Source organism: Parasteatoda tepidariorum, chromosome 4, assembly GCF_043381705.1.
Source record: "Parasteatoda tepidariorum isolate YZ-2023 chromosome 4, CAS_Ptep_4.0, whole genome shotgun sequence".
In the NCBI taxonomy this organism is placed as follows: domain Eukaryota; kingdom Metazoa; phylum Arthropoda; class Arachnida; order Araneae; family Theridiidae; genus Parasteatoda; species Parasteatoda tepidariorum.
In genome coordinates this window covers 41,952,512-41,971,976 of record NC_092207.1, presented here as the reverse complement: position 1 = coordinate 41,971,976, position 19,465 = coordinate 41,952,512, and the positions used below count along the sequence as shown (strand labels likewise).

The window sequence follows — 19,465 nt, the reverse complement described above, 5'->3', positions numbered from 1 at the left end:
TTGAGAATCAATAATTGGTGGGCTATTTATTTATTAGTTGTAGGACATTCAGGACCATTTAGTTTTTAAATACAAAAAGCTACTTATTGATGCTAGAAATGTTATGTTAGTTTAAAAACGTAGAAATTTTCTACAATTTTATACTTAGACTTTTCAAATCCAGTTAGGCTGATAACTTTTTTATATTCAAACCAGTGCTTTGCGTACTACCGTTAAAACGTCGCCTGTGGTATTTCCAGAAAATACCTATTGTTTGATTCTGAAGCATTAAAAATTATAAGTAGTAATAAAATTATCTGAATAGTTATTGAAGCAGGAGATGTAATATTTTATTATTTATACACAGAGAAAAAAAATCTGGCAAAATTTTCCCAGTTACATTTCTAATATCAAAATACCAATTATTCTGGTTAATAAAGCCAAAATATACGGTATTTAAACCATTCATTTGGAAATTGTTTCCTTCATATGATAATGCTTTACTTTAAATTCTGGTTTTCAAAATTATAGTTCTTATTACCACGTATTTAGTGAAAAATACAAAATTGAAAATTAAATTTAAGTAAATAAATGGTTTTTATGTCACAGGGTATGGTATTATAAAAAAGTGACAATATTTTACCGCATTTACCAAATGTTTTCATATATTATAAAATTACATTTTACTGATAATTTTAGCAAAATCATTAACAAAGCGTATAGGTAAAAACTACTGAGCTTTGTGGTGCTTCCATAAAGCTAGAAAAATGGAAAATTTTACAATACTCTCCACAACAACAATTTAATGTTTCATTACAGAGTAATATTTAAAATTTGAATGATCAATATTTTTAATCAATATTTTTTTGATTGAACAATATCATAAAATCCAATTTCAAATAATTAAATGAAACTTAGAATACATTTATTGAACTTCCACTTATTGTACACAGAAAAAAAATTCTGGTCAAATTACCGTACTTTATGCGAAAGATATTTCTGGTAAAAAAATAATTCTGGTATTAAAACCGAAATATATGGTACTATTTAAAATTTTCATATGGTAACGGTTTCCGTTCACGTGGTAACTGTTAACGGGAAATTCTGGTATTCAAAATCGTAATTCCTATTAATAGGGGATAGGAAAGAACACAAAACTGAAAATAAATTTTACCGGATAAATGATTTTTATACCATGCTCTGAGGTATCAAGGTAAAATTAACAAATTTTAACACGGATTATTAAGCAATATTTTATTATAAATTTTGTCAAAATCATTACCAAAGCGCTTTGGTAAAAATATCGTGATTTTTAGTGTTTCCATAGAGCCAGAAACACTGTAAATTTTATCATATTTTGGTAGTTTTGATCATATTTTTTTTCTCTCAGGGTGTCATTTCTATTCATGAAAGATAACATTTAAGAATTTTGACTTAAATTAAAGTTTTGCTATTTTTTTTAATTATTTTTCAAAGATATAAAATAATTTCTAAAAAAAAAGCGTGTTTTTAATATGAGTCAATAAGATAAGGCAATTTGTAAAGATTATAAGAAAACATTTTTCCCAACAAGCTCACTTTATTGTGTCACAGCAGAGTAATATTTGTTTTAAATATAACAGTTTCTTAATTCTTCCCCTTTTTTCATAAGAAATAAAATACTGTGGATAAAACGTTGTAATAAAAAGAATTAATCGAGTAAAATAATATATTATGTAATGAATCAATTCATTCCTATTTATTCATTCTGTACCCTGATGCCATTCCTATTCATAATAGATAACATTCTAGAATTTTAAGCTAGAGAAAACTGTGAGAAGTTTTTTATTTTTTTTTCCTGGTGGAATAAATCACTATGCATAAAACGTACTAATAATAAGAGACAAAAGAGTAAGATTATATATAATGTAATGAAATCATTCTTGCTAGAACAATGCATACATTTTTATTTGCAGATCAATATTTAAATTTCCGTTTAAAAATAGAATTCAATTAATTTGTTTATTTTTTTAATGAATTAAAAATCGTTTTCAAATTATTAGTTGAAACTTAAAATCCATTAATTCATTCTCTCCCCTTTTGTCATTCCCATTCATAATAGATAACATTCTAGAATTCGATTCTCAACCCAATCACACCCCATCAGGTATTCAAGTCATTTTATTGGACGTCATAAATTTAAACTCATCGGTTATCGAATAAAATTCATTCATCTGCCCATCGAAGATGCTGTTTCTACTATTAAGAGTGGAGGGCAAAAAATCGCAATCACAACCATCCCACCCTCCCGACAGATGGCGCTGATCCTCATGAATCGAAGCCGGTAGTAACACAACCAAGTGAGAGAAGCTTTGGAATAGGGGAAATAGCATCATCCCATCTCCACTGCATCTCGTGCCTCTACTCTAAAACATAGGCCGNCGGGGGACCATTTTGTGATGGTTACACAGTAGATTTTTTAAAAGTCAATTTATTTAGCTAAAATAATAAACTTTTGTTTATAGTTTATTAAACATAAATATAGAAAACAATTCTTAAAAAAGGTATTACTAATCAATGCAAAAATATTTTAGCTTAATTTTAAACATTAAAGAATATTTCTTCTTTCATTTCAATTAGAAAAATAATTTGTATAAAAACTACTAATAATGTGAGTCATTAGTGTAAAACGATTAAGTGATGTTTTAATAAAATCACTTTCTCCTGCAACAATTTATGTTTAGTCGCAGTTTAAAAATACTTCAGTTAAATTTATTGATCATTATTTTTGCGAATTAAAAAATTTTTTTCAGTTATTAATTGAATCCTAAAGTGCATTATTTGATTTCTCTTTGACTGTTATTTCTATTCACAATGGATAACATTTAAAAATTTTAAGTTGAGTGATATTTGAGCATATTTAATTAATTATTTTTCTGAACAACAAAATAATTTACATAAAACGAGCGAATAGTATAGGGCAATTTATAAATGTTTTATACAAGAACAGTTTAGTGTTTCGTTATAGACCAATATTTAATATTTTCCTTTAAAAGCCAGTTAGTAGTTTTAATTTGCTAAATCATTATTTTAATGACATAAAAATCAGCCCCAAATTATTAAATAAAACTTAAAATGCACTAATTCATTTTTCCTTACTGCCACTTCTAATCATACTAGATAATATTCAAGAAATTTATTTTAAGCTAAACGTAAGCATATTTCTTTAATTATTTTTCAAAGAAATGAAATTATTTTGATAAAATATGCTTTTAATATGAACCAATTTTTAAATGCTTGAAAAATGATCTTGACCCACAAGAACAATTTAATGTTTCATTGCAGAGTAATAATTAAAACTTGAATGATCAATATTTTAATCATTTTTTTTTGACTGATCAATGTTACAAAATCCAATTTCAAATAATGAAACTTAGAATACATTTATTAATTTTCCACTTATTGTACACAGAAAAAAAAATTCTGGTCAAATTACCGTACTTCATGGGAAAGATATTTCTGATAAAAAAATAATTCTGGTAGAAAAACCAAAATATATGGTATTTAAAATATTCATATGGTAACGGTTTCCGTTCACGTGGTAACTGTTAACAGGAAATTCTGGTATTCAAAATAATAATCCCTATTAACAGGCGGTAGGAAAGAATACAAAACTGAAAATAAAATTTACCGGATAAATGGTTTTTATACCATGCTCTGAGGTATCAAGGTAAAATTAACAAATTTCAATACAGATTATAGAACAATATTTCATTCTCAATTTTACCAAAATCATTACCAAAGCGCATCGGTAAAAACTACCGCGCTTTTTGGTATTCTCATAAAGCCAGAAGCACGGTAAATTTTATCATATTTTGGTAGTTTTGATCATACTTTCTCACTCAGGGTGTCATATTCAAAAAAGATGACTTTAAAAATTTTGCATAAATTAAACTTTTGCGTATTTCTTTAATTATTTTTCAAAGATATAAAATAATTTCTAAAAAAAGCGTGTTTTTAATATGAGTCAATAAGATAAGGCAATTTGTAAAGATTATAAGAAAACATTTTTCCCAACAAGCTCACTTTATTGTGTCACAGCAGAGTAATATTTGTTTTAAATATAACAGTTTCTTAATTCTTCTCCTTTTTTTCATTAAAAATAAAATACTGTGGATAAAACGTTGTAATAAAAAGAATTAATTGAGTAAAATAATATATTATGTAATGAATTAATTCATTCCTATTTATTCATTCTGTACCCTGATGCCATTCCTATTCATAATAGAAAATATTCTAGAATTTTAAGTTAAATAAAACTGTGAGAAGTTTTTTTTTCTTGTAGAATAAATCACTATGTATAAAACGTACAAATAATAAGAGACAAAAGAGTAAGACTATATATAATGTAATGAAATCATTCTTGCTAGAACAATGCATGCATATTTATTTGCAGATCAATATTTAAATTTCCGTTTAAAAATAGAATTCAATTAATTTGTTTATTTTTTTAATGAATTAAAAATCGTTTTCAAATTATTAGTTGAAACTTAAAATCCATTAATTCATTCTCTCCCCTTTTGTCATTCCCATTCATAATAGATAACATTCTAGAATTCGATTCTCAACCCAATCACACCCCATCAGGTATTCAAGTCATTTTATTGGACGTCATAAATTTAAACTCATCGGTTATCGAATAAAATTCATTCATCTGCCCATCGAAGATGCTGTTTCTACTATTAAGAGTGGAGGGCAAAAAATCGTAATCACAACCATCCCACCCTCCCGACAGATGGCGCTGATCCTCATGAATCGAAGCCGGTAGTAACACAACCAAGTGAGAGAAGCTTTGGAATAGGGGAAATAGCATCATCCCATCTCCACTGCATCTCGTGCCTCTACTCTAAAACATAGGCCGCATCCATTTCTACCCAAGACCTAAATGCCGCGCTTATAGGCGTGATCGTAAATCAACCCTGGTAAGCATAAACATGGACAATTCCCATTGTTAATATTTTATTTTCCCCCACACTTAGCTTACTTTCGTTTTCTTCTTTTATTTCGATGGACCAGAGGTTTGTATTGTTAATAATTTATTTTCTTTTGGGAACAATGAGTATAGAGAAAAGCGTTGGAAGAAAGTTTGTACGCTTTTGCTTGCTCTTTAGGGATGAGTGTGTTACCATAGCTACCCATCCATGCGGGGGAGTATGGTTGAGAATCAATAATTGTGACATTTAAATGATGAAGTTTTTTTTTATTCATAAAATATTATTTATTTGTAGTTATAATTGATGACAACAACCAATTTTTGAATTTCAAGATGATGACTTTATAAGGAGAATCACAATAGAAAGAGTGATTTGAAATGTTCTGATTGACAATAGAGAATGTCATTCTTTTAGACAATAAAGTAAAATGCTAAATACTAATTGACAAAATAAACAATGAATTGCTATTTGTGTTTTAGAAAAATTTATAACCTCACAATTAAATTTTTTTTAAAATCAGAATTTTGAATATTTTAATGTTAAAGTTTTTTTTTTCAAAGAAGAAAAGAAAAATGAAAATCTAGATTCGTATATTTGATATCTTTTGATACATTATATAAATTTTATTTTGGTCATACTATATGTTGAGTTTTACATTAACTATAACAAAGATATAATATTTAGAAATTGACAATAGAAATCAATTAGTAGCACACCTCAAAGCAAACCTTTTGTGTCCCAAAAAATTACAGTTAAAAAGGGAATTTTTAATGATTGGAACAGAATTACTTTGATTGAATTATATTTCAAAATTAGTTTTAAATAAAATTACAGGAGAGCAATTTAAGAAATCGAAACGCTCATACTATAAAAATTTTGAACTATACATTATATTATAATACATTATATACAGTATATTATATTATATTATATTATATTAGTTTATATTATATTATATTATATTGTAAATTAATTATATCATAAACTAATTTGCAAAAGTGCTTGCGATTNAATGTGAGTATTTATGCCCTTGGTCTCATTATTTCACGAAGTTACTCTTCTTAAATATTGAGAAAAAAATTATTTATTATAGCGTTAATAAGATGATGAATGAAATAGTATTCTCTCATTTTTAAAATATTATATCATCGAACAATAAAATTATTCCTCAAAAATATACCTTAGTTTTCTGTTAATTCAAAGAAAACTATTTTTTATTGAAATTTTTATTAGTCATATTAAAATTAAGTTGTTATTATATTGTTATAATTTTTTATTATAGACGTATAGATACTATTAATTTATAGTTAATATTAAAGTTTTCAGAGCCTTATTTATCATTTTGAAATTAAAAATTCTTATTTTTATTTATTTTCTTCTTTTATGCTACGCATACGTTTATGGGCTTTTAATGTTTGTTTAATTTATTGATTTTTTATGATTTTCAAAAGTTCATATAAGTTTTATAAGAATTAATTGAATATCTTAGTGTAAACGCCTTTAAATTAAAAAAAAAACTCTTTTTTTTCTTCTTCTTTTTATTTCACCACAGAAAATGAACCTGATTTTCAAGTGTTTGTTAAATTTACTGCAATATTTTATTTTAATTATAAGTTTATATAAGGGTGTTTTGAGAAAATTTAAATTAACATCATAGTGTAAACGTCCTAAAATTTAAAATTGTTTATTTTTTTATCTTACCTGGGCACCTATCTTTTTCTTTTTATCTTACCTGGGGTTTATTCCAATGATCGTTTTTATTTTAGTCATATAAGCATATAAGGATTTTTTGCGACAAATCCCTCAGTTAAGAAGCATTGTTTCTTTTAATAGTAAAGTAAAATATGATTTTACAAATAACAGAATATTATAGTATATTACTTTCATGGAGATAAAGATAATTTTAATTATTCTTGTAATTTTATTCATTCCTTATTTTGTCTAGTTTTTATCCTGGCATAATTTAACTTATACATAATTTAACTTGTAGAAAAGCAAAACGTCAATTTGGATAAAAATTTCTATTCTGGCAACCTATAACCTTGTGATGACTTGTAGATAAATGATTTTTAATTTTCGGCAAATCCAATTAAAAATCTTCAAAAAAATAAAAAAATTTTATGTGGTGTTCACGAAAATACAGAAATAAATAATATGCAAACGAATTCGAACGCACCTTACTTAAGGATTTGATTTCCAAGTTCAAATCTTCAAAACTCATGCCAGCAGATGATTATCGATTACGTAGAGCTATAATCCTATTTATCTCCCATTTTCACCAAGGATACGGAAATTTTAATGCTAGTTAAGTGAAGGTTCAGGAATCTCTCACCCTCTAATAATTGAAAAATTTTCTGGAATCGGCCTTTTCTGATTAAATATATCGAACGTACTTATCTATATATATGTACGTTTACTACCTATTTAAATACTTCCTCTTCTAATTTTTCGCAAATGCAATGGAAAATGCAGTTTTTTTTTAGTTATTTTTGTTTTTTTTATGCTTTCATAGTTTTAAAAATATTAAAAAGACTATTTAGGTTCCCAGATTACAATTAATTAACTCCTTCTAAATTTGAAATTGGAATTAAAAACTTCTTTTTGAATCAGTTTAGTCCAGTTAAACACTTCAGTAATGCTTTGTTAAAGTAATTTGCTTTCAAGACTTTAGTTTTCAAGGAGTTAATGAAAATGACATTTGAAATGGACATAAAAAAATAAAAAATTTTGAGATGTTCATTTTTGAATAATTTCAATAATATTTATCAATAATTTAATCTCAAGATTGGATTATAATTAATTAACTTTCTTGATTGCAAGAAATGGTAATTAAAGAAATTTCCGGATTTGGTTTAGTTTAGCTGCATCTAAAACATTAAAACATCTAATACCCTAAAATAATTTACTTTCTAGAGTCAACCTAGAGTCTAGAGTTTTACTAGAGTCAATGAATAAAAATACATTTTTCGCTTTGTTTATTTTTTAAAAATTTTGAAATAATATTTATTTAATATTACCTCTCAAGATTAAAATAACTTTTTTTCATTTGGAAAAAATTGGATTCAGAGAAAAATTTTGAAATAATATTTATTTATTATGATCTCTCAAGATTAAAATCACTTTTTTCATTTGGAAAAAATTGGATTCAAAGAAAAATTTTGAAATAATATTTATTTATTATTACCTCTCAAGATTAAAATCACTTTTTTCATTTGGAAAAAATTGGATTCAGAGAAAAAATTTGAAATAATGTTTATTTATTATTACCTCTCAAGAATAAAATCACTTTTTTCATTTGGAAAAAATTGGATTCAGAGAAAAATTTTGAAATAATATTTATTAATTATTTCCTCTCAAAATTAAAATCACTTTTTTCATTTGGAAAAAATAGAATTCAGAGAAAAATTTTGAAATAATATTTATTTATTATTACCTCACAAGATTAAAATCACTTTCTTAATTTAGAATAAATGGGATTCAGAGAAAAATTTTTGAGTTAACTTAGCTCGCTAAACGCATCAAACTTGCACCATCTATTAAAATAATTTATCTTCTTTTGTTTTCGGAGAATAAAAAAAGAGACAAATTGTTTGCTAAATATTTTCTTTTAAAAATGTTTCGATAATATTTATCTATAATTTAATCTCAAGATTATAATCAATTCACTTTTTTCATTTGAAAAACATGGAATTTCATTTGAAACATGGATTTTTAAATTAGCTCACCATTCCTGGACAAATTAAACTGGCACTATCTATTAAAATAATTTACTTTCTAAGAGTTTGTTGAAAAATAATATGAAACAAAGAAATTTTTGAACTAATTTATTTTAGTGCTAAACGCATCGTATCTGTATTATCTATTAAAATGATTAAAATGACTTTTTTTCACATTATTATCATTTATCACTATTCAAAAAATTTATATTTGCCGCTGTAATTTTTGTATAGTTTGAAAATAAATATATAAAAATAAATATATAATTTGAAAATAAACTTATCTCAACCTTATAGTCAATTAAATGATTTAATAGAAAAAAAAGAGAAAACAATATCTTCTAAAGATAGAATGGGAGAAGGAGAAAAAGAGAAAGATGTTAAAGCTCTTGCTTCAATTGATCTTTGCACTTTCTCAATTGTGTTACTTAAATAAGATAAAAAGGATAAGTGATTTTTTGAATGACGCAATCTACTTCACGAAACAAAGCGTTTATTCTGCTCTCTTTTATTAAACGAAAGGAATTACTTTATTAACTCAAAATAGTACAACTTTTTAAAAGAAGTTTGTAATAATTTTTTTAAAACATATATCTGTGTAACATTTTTAATTTTAAATAGTGTAATAGATTAAATCAGTTTAAATTGAGATACTTTAGTTTAAGACTGTTTTTCAAAGGCTCTGTACTTTCATGATGTTTGCTTGCAACAGTTACTCATGACTGTTTAGCTTATCTTTAACCTCTATATTTATTTTGACCTCTATATCGTCCTCTATATTTATTCTGAAAATCGTGGAAAACTTCAAATGAAGAAAAAGCTAAATTTTAGAAACTTTACTTCAGTGCTGCAATATTTAGGATTTAAAAATTTATATCCCAGATAATTCATTACATCCAGATGGCATATACAGTTTAAAATTATAGCTTTGCTTCAAGTGAAAGGCACTTAAACTGTTGCTTTTTTTATTTTCCTTAACGAAGCAGATTCTAAAAACCATCTTTAATAATTGATTATAATAAGTGATAATAAGTGATTATAATAAGTGATAAGTGTAATCTTATTGATATAATATCTGACAATAAGATACTTAAAAAATATTTAATACTATACGATTAAAGAACACACAAGTGCATTATTGTACGCGAAAAACAGCTACAAAATACAAATGTAAATTACAAGTAACCAGAAAAATGCAGAATTAAAAGGTTTAAATCATATTGCAATTTACTTAAAGTGCTAAAAAAAATTGTATTGGTTTTTTTGACAATCGAAATTTTTTAAGAAATAGTCGAGTATTTTAAAGAACTAAGATAAAAAAAAATAATCAGACCGTTTCAGCGAATTTTATAAATTCAATTAAAATTTAATAGAAACGAGAAAATGATTAAATCATCATCTGCCAAGTAATTAAGTCTATAGCCATAGCAGAGTACTCCCAAGTGCATATTTGATCGAGAAGTATAATTTTGTCAAGCTTTGAAGAAGAAAAAAAATACAAGGTCTTTTTACATGTTCTAGAATTAAAGTAAAAACAATTTGGATGCTTCAATGTGACTTGAAATGCATTACAAAACTTTCATAAATAAGCATACTGCTAAGATTTTTATAATCCAAGAGATAAGTTTATTTAGTTGTTTGTCTAGATAATTGAAAGGCTTTATTAAATTCAAAGTTAAGCTTATTTGGTTTTATGAAAGTTTAAATAGAAAAGAGGCTCAAAATTAAAATAAAGCTTAGTTTGAAATGAATAATTGTTAAAAACTGAAATGAAAAGATATATTTGATAAGGAAAAAACTTCATTACCTTCAAAAACTCAAAAATTATCATGGTGGAAAAAGTAGGCGTGTTTCAGGGGATTGAAAGCAAAACACTAATGTTTTATAGCACTATGGGAAAAATGTTTGCAAAATCTCGAAACATGTCGACCTTTTTCTCCTAAATAATTTTTGGAGTTAAAAATTAGTTCACCATTATCAAGTATAAAAAGTCAGTATGGTTTGTATTTATAAAAGCATTGTGTGTAGTTTTATTTCCGGTCGTGATTAGTATTCTTTTAGCTACAACTTTGCAATAAATGTTTTTTAACTTAAAAGACATTTGCCTAAAGACAATACAATAGCCATTTTAGATCTATTTTTCTAATATCCTTATGTTTTACAGTCATTTGAAATTATTTTTTCAAAGTAAAAATGAAATAGTTTTAATAAAATGTTTTCGATATTTCGAACTGTGTATCCAGTCAATTTCTATTTTAAGCATTTATATCTACCGACTAATGCTTTCTTTCCAAATAAATTATCAGTAAATGTATATTCGTAAAATTATTATACGTATAATGCACATACGTATATTAAATGTATATGTTTATTAAATGTATATTATATAGTAAACGTAATTTCAGTAAATTCAATATTAGTAAAATTATATTTTAGTGTCATACGTTTAATACAAATTTAAAACAGTTGCTCGTAAAATACTGTTAAGTCTTTGTTCTTTAATTACTTTGTGATTACCTGAAGGCAAAAATAAGAAAATAGATTATTAAAGTATGCGTTCTTATTATTCATTTTGATGGTGAAAATTTGAATACGTAATTAGTTCTTAATAAATTGAGAGTTTCATAATCGTTTTCTCTTCATACATTTTTATTCAATTCGATAGTTTTTATGATGCTGGTGTAATGATAATTAAAATACGAAGTGAAGGAATATATACTATGCCTTCTCAGAATTTGAATTGGAAAACTCTGCATCCATGATACTGAATATATGTATTAATATCTTTTTTTAAAAACTTTAAAGAAACAGTTTATTGCTGAAATTTCAATGCCTTATTTAAGTTCTTAAACACATATAAATACATACTATTTTCAGTACCTTAAATTCTTCAAAGATGAAAGAATGCTAATATTTTGAGCAAAGAGTATTCTATTGAAGCAATTAAGGAGATATTTGGCTAACCTCTAAATTTAGGCTGAAAATTTAAAATTCTTATAACTTTTTAAAAAAAATCTAATTTACGCTTCTGTAAAGCTAGAAAAAATATTTTAGCAATTATTTATGGAATTTATTTATAAAATGTTAATAACACAATTTCGCTTTTGCATGATTGAACATTATCAAAATTATAGAATTGATTTAATTTAATTTTATTATAATTATGGTAAAATGCTGTCACCCAGTAAATTTCGACAACTTCAAAAATAAATTTCAAATTATATCTTATTTTTTTATTGACATTTGGTATTATTAAAAGGTTATTTCTGAGCTCTTAAAACTTCGCTCAAGAACTAGCAAGTTTCTTTTCAGTTGTTTTACGTCCTTATTTGAGTTGTATATTATTTCTTTTTATAAGGAATGTCATAAAATAAATTTTTTCGCATAATTTAAGGCAATATTTATTAACCATTCTTTCTTTAGACAATGAAGTGTTTTTGACTTTAACTCAAACATACCTAAGTTAAAAGATATATTTTGCCTCTGAAGACAAAAGTTATTGAGATGTTTCTATCTTTGTTTCATTCTTAGTAAAACTGATTCGGAAATAACTAAAGTAATTACTTTTGTTCTTTAAATAAAACAAGAAAGAAATGGAAACGGATAAAGGAATTAGACATGATGCATGTTGGCATTTAGCCTACTCCATGTTTTTTGAAATTGTGCTTCGTAATATTCATATAAAAAAATGACAAATTTTATATTGCTTGCACGGAGAAAATAATTCTGGTTAAAGCATTTCTGGTACTGACATTCTGGTTAAAAAAAAACCTTAATAAACCAAAATATACTGTATTTAAACCATTCATTTGGCAATTTTTCTGTTTCTATGGTAACAGGAAATTCTGGTTTTGAAAGTTATATTTTTTATTGAAACATATTTAGTAAAAAAATACAAAACTGAAAAATAAATCACCAAATAAATGGTTTTTATGCCATTATCTGAGGTATCATGATAAAACTTAACAAATTTCATCACACATTATAAAACAACATTTTATAGTAAATTTTACCAAAATTACTACTAAAGTGCTTCGGTAAAAATTACCGTGCTTCCCATAGGGCAAAAAACAAGGTAAATGTTACTATATTCTGATATTTTTTTATCATACTTTTTTTCTCAGTGTGGATATGAATAATTATTGATTTATGTTATTATATTATTGTAACTTTCAAATTCTTGTTTTGAAAGTTATAGTTAGTATTAAAATATATTTAGTAAATTAATATAAAACTGAAAAATATATAACCAAATAAATGGTTTTTATGCCATTCTCTCAGGTATCCTGATAAAATTTACCAAATTTTATCACATATTATAAAATCAAAACTATATTTTATTGTAAATTTTACCAAAATGACTACTAAAGTGCTTCGGTAAAAATTACCGTGCTTTTTGGGGTTCCCATAGGGCCAAAAACATGGTAAATATTCTGATATTTTTGAACATGGTATACAATATTCTGATATTTTTGATCATATTTTTTTCCTCAGTGTGGATTTGAGTAATTATTGATTTATGTTATTTATGTTAGATGTAAGTGAAAGTTATATCAGTGCTATAGAATAACTTGGTTTGAATAGCAAATTTTCATTGTAATTTCTGAAGTATTTAGCTGGATTAAACTGATATAAAAAGAAGTTTACAATTCCAATTTTGCATTTTTAAATTATTGTTATAATCGGGGAGCTAGATAATATTTTCGAAACTACACGGAGAAAAAAAAGTCCTAGTAAAATTGTACTGTATGGTAACGATATTTCTGGTAAAAAAAATCCTAATTCTGGTTAATGAAACCAAAATATGATGTATTTAAATCATTCATTTGGTGATATTTCCGTATATAGGGCAATAGTTTACCCGAAATGATGACGTTCAAAGTTATAGCTCTTATTATCACACATTTAATAAAAAATACAAAACTGAAAAGTAAATAACCGAATAAATGGTTTTTATCCCCTGCTCTTAAGGTATCATAATAAAATAACCAAATTTTACCAAATTTTCTCACATATTATAAAACCATATAACACACGTTATAAAACCATATCACATATATTATAAACCATAGTTTTACCAAAATTACCAAAGCGATTCAAAAATTCATCGACTTTTTGGTGCTTCCATAGAGCCAGAAATATGGTATATTTTACTATATTCAGGTAGTTTTTAAAAAGCTTTTTTCTCAGTGCAGATTTAGGAATGATAAGCTGCGATATCTTCCTAAGTATAGAGCTTAGTAAATAGATAATCCTTTATGTGTGTTAGCTCTCCCTCTCTCTCCTAAAAAAAGTTTAAACATGTAAATTTATGTTTAAAAACTGTATAAGGTATTTAAATTATCTAACTTTTTACTGATATTGAAAACTTTGAAAGTTTTAAGTATTATCTGGTTTAAAATTTTCTTACACTTTAAACATCTGTATATCAATTTATAAATCCCTCACTAAAACTACTCCTTCTCGGAAGCTTTGTATATTTTTTACTATTTCTCTCTGGGCCTTTTTTTTAATCCTTCCTTTTTTTCCTGGTAATAGCTTATAATTTATTTGGCAGCCTAATACTTTTTTTAAAAAAGGGTTACTTTCAAGGTTAAAAATAATGGTGTGTGGTTAGGTTAGACTCTCGATAAATTTTAAAATTTCTGCTAATTTTTTCATAAAAATGTAAACGAAACACCAAAATTATTTGGTTATCAATTAAAAAGACAACGGAATAGCATACATTCAACAATTTTCAGACTTTTAAAAATTGGATTATTTCAACTGATAAAAACCGTTTTAGATAAAGCTTAAAATTAAGCAATTACAAAAAAGAACTCATAGCAAAAGGGTAATCCTCGTGTCTCTTTTTAACTCGAATCTTTTCTGATCTTCTGAGTTATGTTTTTATTTTACAATTTTATAATCAGCTTTGAGATATTTTACGCCAGCACTGAGGTCTGTGTGTGTCGGAGTAGAATTCTTCTCAATCGTTCACAGCTGAAATTTAATACTTGGTCACCTCATTGGGAGACGAACGCTCTATACACTGCGCAACCGCGGTTTTATGAATCATGTTTTATTTTATTTATAACTTATCATGTTTTATTTTATTTAAGTTGAACAGTCGACCCACTTTTGAATTTACGACTGTTGATGTACAACTCGGTAGCGTTGTAATTTTGTACCCAGTCTTGGATCAAGTATTGGAAGAAATTTTCCTACTTGGAGGACTTTTTGATGGAACTAAACCGCTTTTGCGATGCATGGAGTGGAAAACCACGAAGCCCCCCCACGGTCAGCCCGACGGCAAGGGGACTCTACCCCATGATCGGTCTAACGCTGAGGATATTTTACGTCAGCACTGTAATCGATGCGATCCGAATGTGGAATTCGTATCAACTAGCCACCTCTGGGATTCGAACCCAGTTCACCTCATTGGGAGGCCGGGATTGCAAAAATAAACACCAGAAGAGCCATACATCCGCTATGTGGACTGTTTGTTCATTACTGATGCTGAAATAAAATTACGATCACTTCAATTTTTTTTTTATCTTAAAGCAACCAAACTAGAAATAAGATATTTCAAATAAAATAATTGACAGTTATCACCTTTAACACTTAACTATTTCATTTTAATTTACAACATAATAATAGTTATTCCTTACAATCTTCTATAATTTAATTCCCTCCTTCACCAATTTCTATCGCTTAAGGCTTAAGAGTGCCGGAAAAATAAACAGAGCGAACTTTATAACAACTCGAGTAAATTATTACTAAGAATAAACAATCTGATCCCTTAGAGGTCTGCTCTTACATGTTTCTATATTTAGCCTAATAAGTCTGCCTGTTCTGAATTTTCATCAAAAGACGGTAATATTGACACATCCACCCACACAGTTGAAGGCGGATTTGAGGAATCAGTTTATCTTCAACTACTGCAACTCCCACACGATATTTCTGTAGCGCATGTCGCTCTTCTCAATCCTGCAGTAGTTTTCTGGAAAGCCCCCTTCAAACATAAAAGTGATTAAACTTTCCTGGGTAGCAAATAACACTTCATTTAAGTCTTAGAGCTAATAAGGTTTATTACAAGACTTCTCATCCTCTCAATTAAAACTTTAACAAGTTGTAACTTCAGAGTTTTTAAACCGGAAATAAAACATTTTTTAAATTTGTTACATTTTAAAACGTCGCAAAATAAAGTAAAGAAATTTCTTTTCAAATATTATAGAAAATTATTAAACATTAAATTTCTAATTTTTTTCACTATACTGTTCCACATTGTAAAAAAATCCCGGATCATATAACGGTAAAAAAATACCGGCACTCACTGCAAAATTCAAGGTATAACTTAAATGGTAAAAAAATATTTTGTGGTAAAATAAATTTTACGGACAAATGGATTTTTGCGGATGATGTACCCAAAGTGCCAGTACTTTGAACCGTAACTTGATCCGGAATTTTTTTACAGTGCATAATAACGGTTTTAATAAATTAAATAATACTGCTTTAATAAATTAAAAAAGTATCGTACAGTTATTCAGTAACGCTAAAATTTATAATTATGTGAGCGCAACGTACCCCAAAATTGGCAAAAATAATTCATGAATGGGTAAAATCCCCTGACCTTGATGTAAGCTTTCCCCCCCCCTCTCTCCTCTCTCTCTCTCTCTCTCTCTATATTTTCTCTCTCTCTCTCTCTCGGACAGCTGCTGCAAAAGGGCAAATATCAACATATGAGAATAAATTTTAAAATAGGGAATTTATTTTATCTTTGTTAATGATGCTTGCAAGTCTTTCAGTTTTACAGAAGATNTATATATATATATATATTTCTTTCGGGGGAGGGGAGTTTAGATTTAGCCAAACTATTTAAAGTGTGCGCGAATGCTCGTTTCGGTATTAATTTGAAATAACACACTCTTTTAAGAGTTTTTCAACACCAAATTTGGATAGGTATCATACCACAATTTTCACAGTGTGAATTTACGGATACAAATTTTTTTATATCCGTAATTACGGTTAATAATTGGATTTTCGGCTCTAATTTTTTTTAGATTTAATAATTTAATGCAAACAATGCAGGAAGAAACAGATTAAAGAGCATTTATTAACTCTTTAACAACCTTATTATTTTTTTAAAAAAATGGTCGTAACCCTGATTAGCATTTTTTTAAAACAACAGGTCATTTAAAAAAAATGGTCTGTTTTTTTATTCAAAAAAATAATATGAAAGAGGTGTATGTGCAATATATGTATTTAGGGAGTTTTTTAGCTTGAAATTTAATACTCCATATGTACTCCATGTGTCCATGCAATTTTTCCTTCTTAATGTACAGCGTGCAAAATAAAAAAAAAACGGGCAACCCTTAATAGCTTTTGATCTAATGATCGGACTATATTTTGGGGGTCAAAAATCCAAATTGTTGAAAAAAGGGTATGTTTAGTCAAGGAAAACACGTTTTTGTGTCTGATTCCTTACTTAAAATGTCGTAAAAAAGAACATTATTAATTACTATATTTGAAATCAACCCCTCCTGTCATTAAGATTGAGTCCTAGAACGTGAAGATCCGATAATTAGATCAAAAGCTAATCAGGGTGGTCCGTTTCTTTTTTGGCGCACTGTAAGCATTATTTGAAAAAATTTTAAGACAGAACACAAACCGCGTGTATCCGCAATAAGCATAAGTAGCTGCTCTAAGAGTAAAATATTTGAATAGTGTTGACATCTAGTTTATAATAAACTAACTATCTCCAATTACATTAAAAATCGTCTGGTTCAGCCAACCAGTGAGTAAAATAAGATATAAAAAAATCGGGCATAAGATATGGTTATATTTAAGCCTTTTTGGTGGATTACTATTGAACGCTCAAGGCCGGTAAAACCAAGGGCACGTGATATAGGAGACGGAAGCTCTCCCCAATTTTGAGGGGAGAGAGAGGGAAGGGGTTAACTTTAATTTCCATAGTTTGCTTCCCTTTCAGATATATATTTAAATTGAGGAAGAGTCCTCACAAAAGGGATCCCCTCGGCAGAGGTTCAAAATTGTGAGTCTTCGGATCATTCTCAGGGATGTTTCCCAGACCATCACCAATAGCCCATTGTGCAGCTCTAGCGCAACCTAAATAGAGTACGTACCTACCTACATACCCAAAGTTTGCTGGCAAAAAGTTTGGAACTCAAACGTTGCCACCAACTTATATAAAGTTTTAATTCTATTCAAACTCTAATAGATATAGGAAACACAACTTATCCTCCTGGAAAAGGGTCAAACATTTTATGCTGTTAAATTGCAAAGTAGTAGTTATTTTTGAGCTACTCAGAATGCCGAATTAAACTTTAAATTTAATGCCTTGTTACAAAAGAAAACTTTAAATTTTCAAAATTATTTTCTTGAATGATTATGCACAGTGAGCAAAGTAAAGAACCGAACTTCTTGATATCTTCCGATCTTATAATTGGATTATTTCGTACTAGAACTCAATCTTAAAGGTTGGGTAGAAATACCTAAGTATGATAATTAATTAGTGCAGAAGATATTTTAAGTTAAGAAAACGTACTTTCTTTGACTAAACATATTTTTTTGAAGTATCTGAATACTTAATTATAAAAATGTTAGGGTTAGCAGAAGATTAGAAAATGTTTCAAATGTTTTTTTTTAAATAAAAAAAATGTATAAAAATATCTTATTCGTACATTTGTAACTTTAAATTCAATTAAGATGCTTTTATTTCAGAGTATTCTAATTCGAAAATATCTACTTTTTTCAAATTAAATATACATTAATTTTGAAGTTATTCCTACTTTTCTTGATCATGCGAAAAGCGAGAGTATCAAACCATGTATTTTTAAATGCATCACTATGAAAAAAAGGCAACAAAATTGACTAATTATGCTACACATTTACTCTAATTGAATCTAATCTATATATTTCTCTTACACGGCACCAAAAAAAGGCCTCATTACAACTCCCCGAATGGCAACACTAGAAAATCGACCAATGATTGCTGCTAAAAATGTCACATGGCAAATCTAGTTGAGGTGGCTCAACATATAGCGCTTTTAAAAACGGAAACAATAACCAGAGTGAGCATTATCAGGTTGTTCAATTCAGATTCATGCCCTAAAAACATGATAATATTTAATTTAAACTGGCTCAACATATAGCGCTTTTAAAAACGGAAACAATAACCAGAGTGAGCATTATCAGGTTGTTCAATTCAGATTCATGCCCTAAAAACATGATAATATTTAATTTAAACTGGCTCAACATATAGCGCTTTTAAAAACGGAAACAATAACCAGAGTGAGCATTATCAGGTTGTTCAATTCAGATTCATGCCCTAAAAACATGATAATATTTAATTTAAACTGGCTCAACATATAGCGCTTTTAAAAACGGAAACAATAACCAGAGTGAGCATTATCAGGTTGTTCAATTCAGATTCATGCCCTAAAAACATGATAATATTTAATTTAAACTGGCTCAACATATAGCGCTTTTAAAAACGGAAACAATAACCAGAGTGAGCATTATCAGGTTGTTCAATTCAGATTCATGCCCTAAAAACATGATAATATTTAATTTAAACTGGCTCAACATATAGCGCTTTTAAAAACGGAAACAATAACCAGAGTGAGCATTATCAGGTTGTTCAATTCAGATTCATGCCCTAAAAACATGATAATATTTAATTTAAACTGGCTCAACATATAGCGCTTTTAAAAACGGAAACAATAACCAGAGTGAGCATTATCAGGTTGTTCAATTCAGATTCATGCCCTAAAAACATGATAATATTTAATTTAA

At 27.2% G+C, this 19,465-nt stretch overlaps 2 protein-coding genes across 2 annotated transcripts in view; one reads left to right on the top strand and one right to left on the bottom strand.

The window, feature by feature from the left end:
• The window catches only part of LOC107440755 (uncharacterized), a 153,750-nt gene that overhangs the window by 94,851 nt on the left and 39,434 nt on the right, over window positions 1-19,465 (bottom strand). The gene's annotated exons all lie outside the window — the stretch shown is intronic.
• LOC107444586 (uncharacterized) overlaps window positions 4,752-19,465 on the top strand; it is a 39,270-nt gene continuing 24,556 nt past the window's right edge. Inside the window, exon 1 of the mRNA XM_016058770.3 lies at window positions 4,752-4,940. The gene's annotated coding sequence lies outside the window, so the exon portion shown is untranslated. The remainder of the gene's footprint in view (window positions 4,941-19,465) is intronic.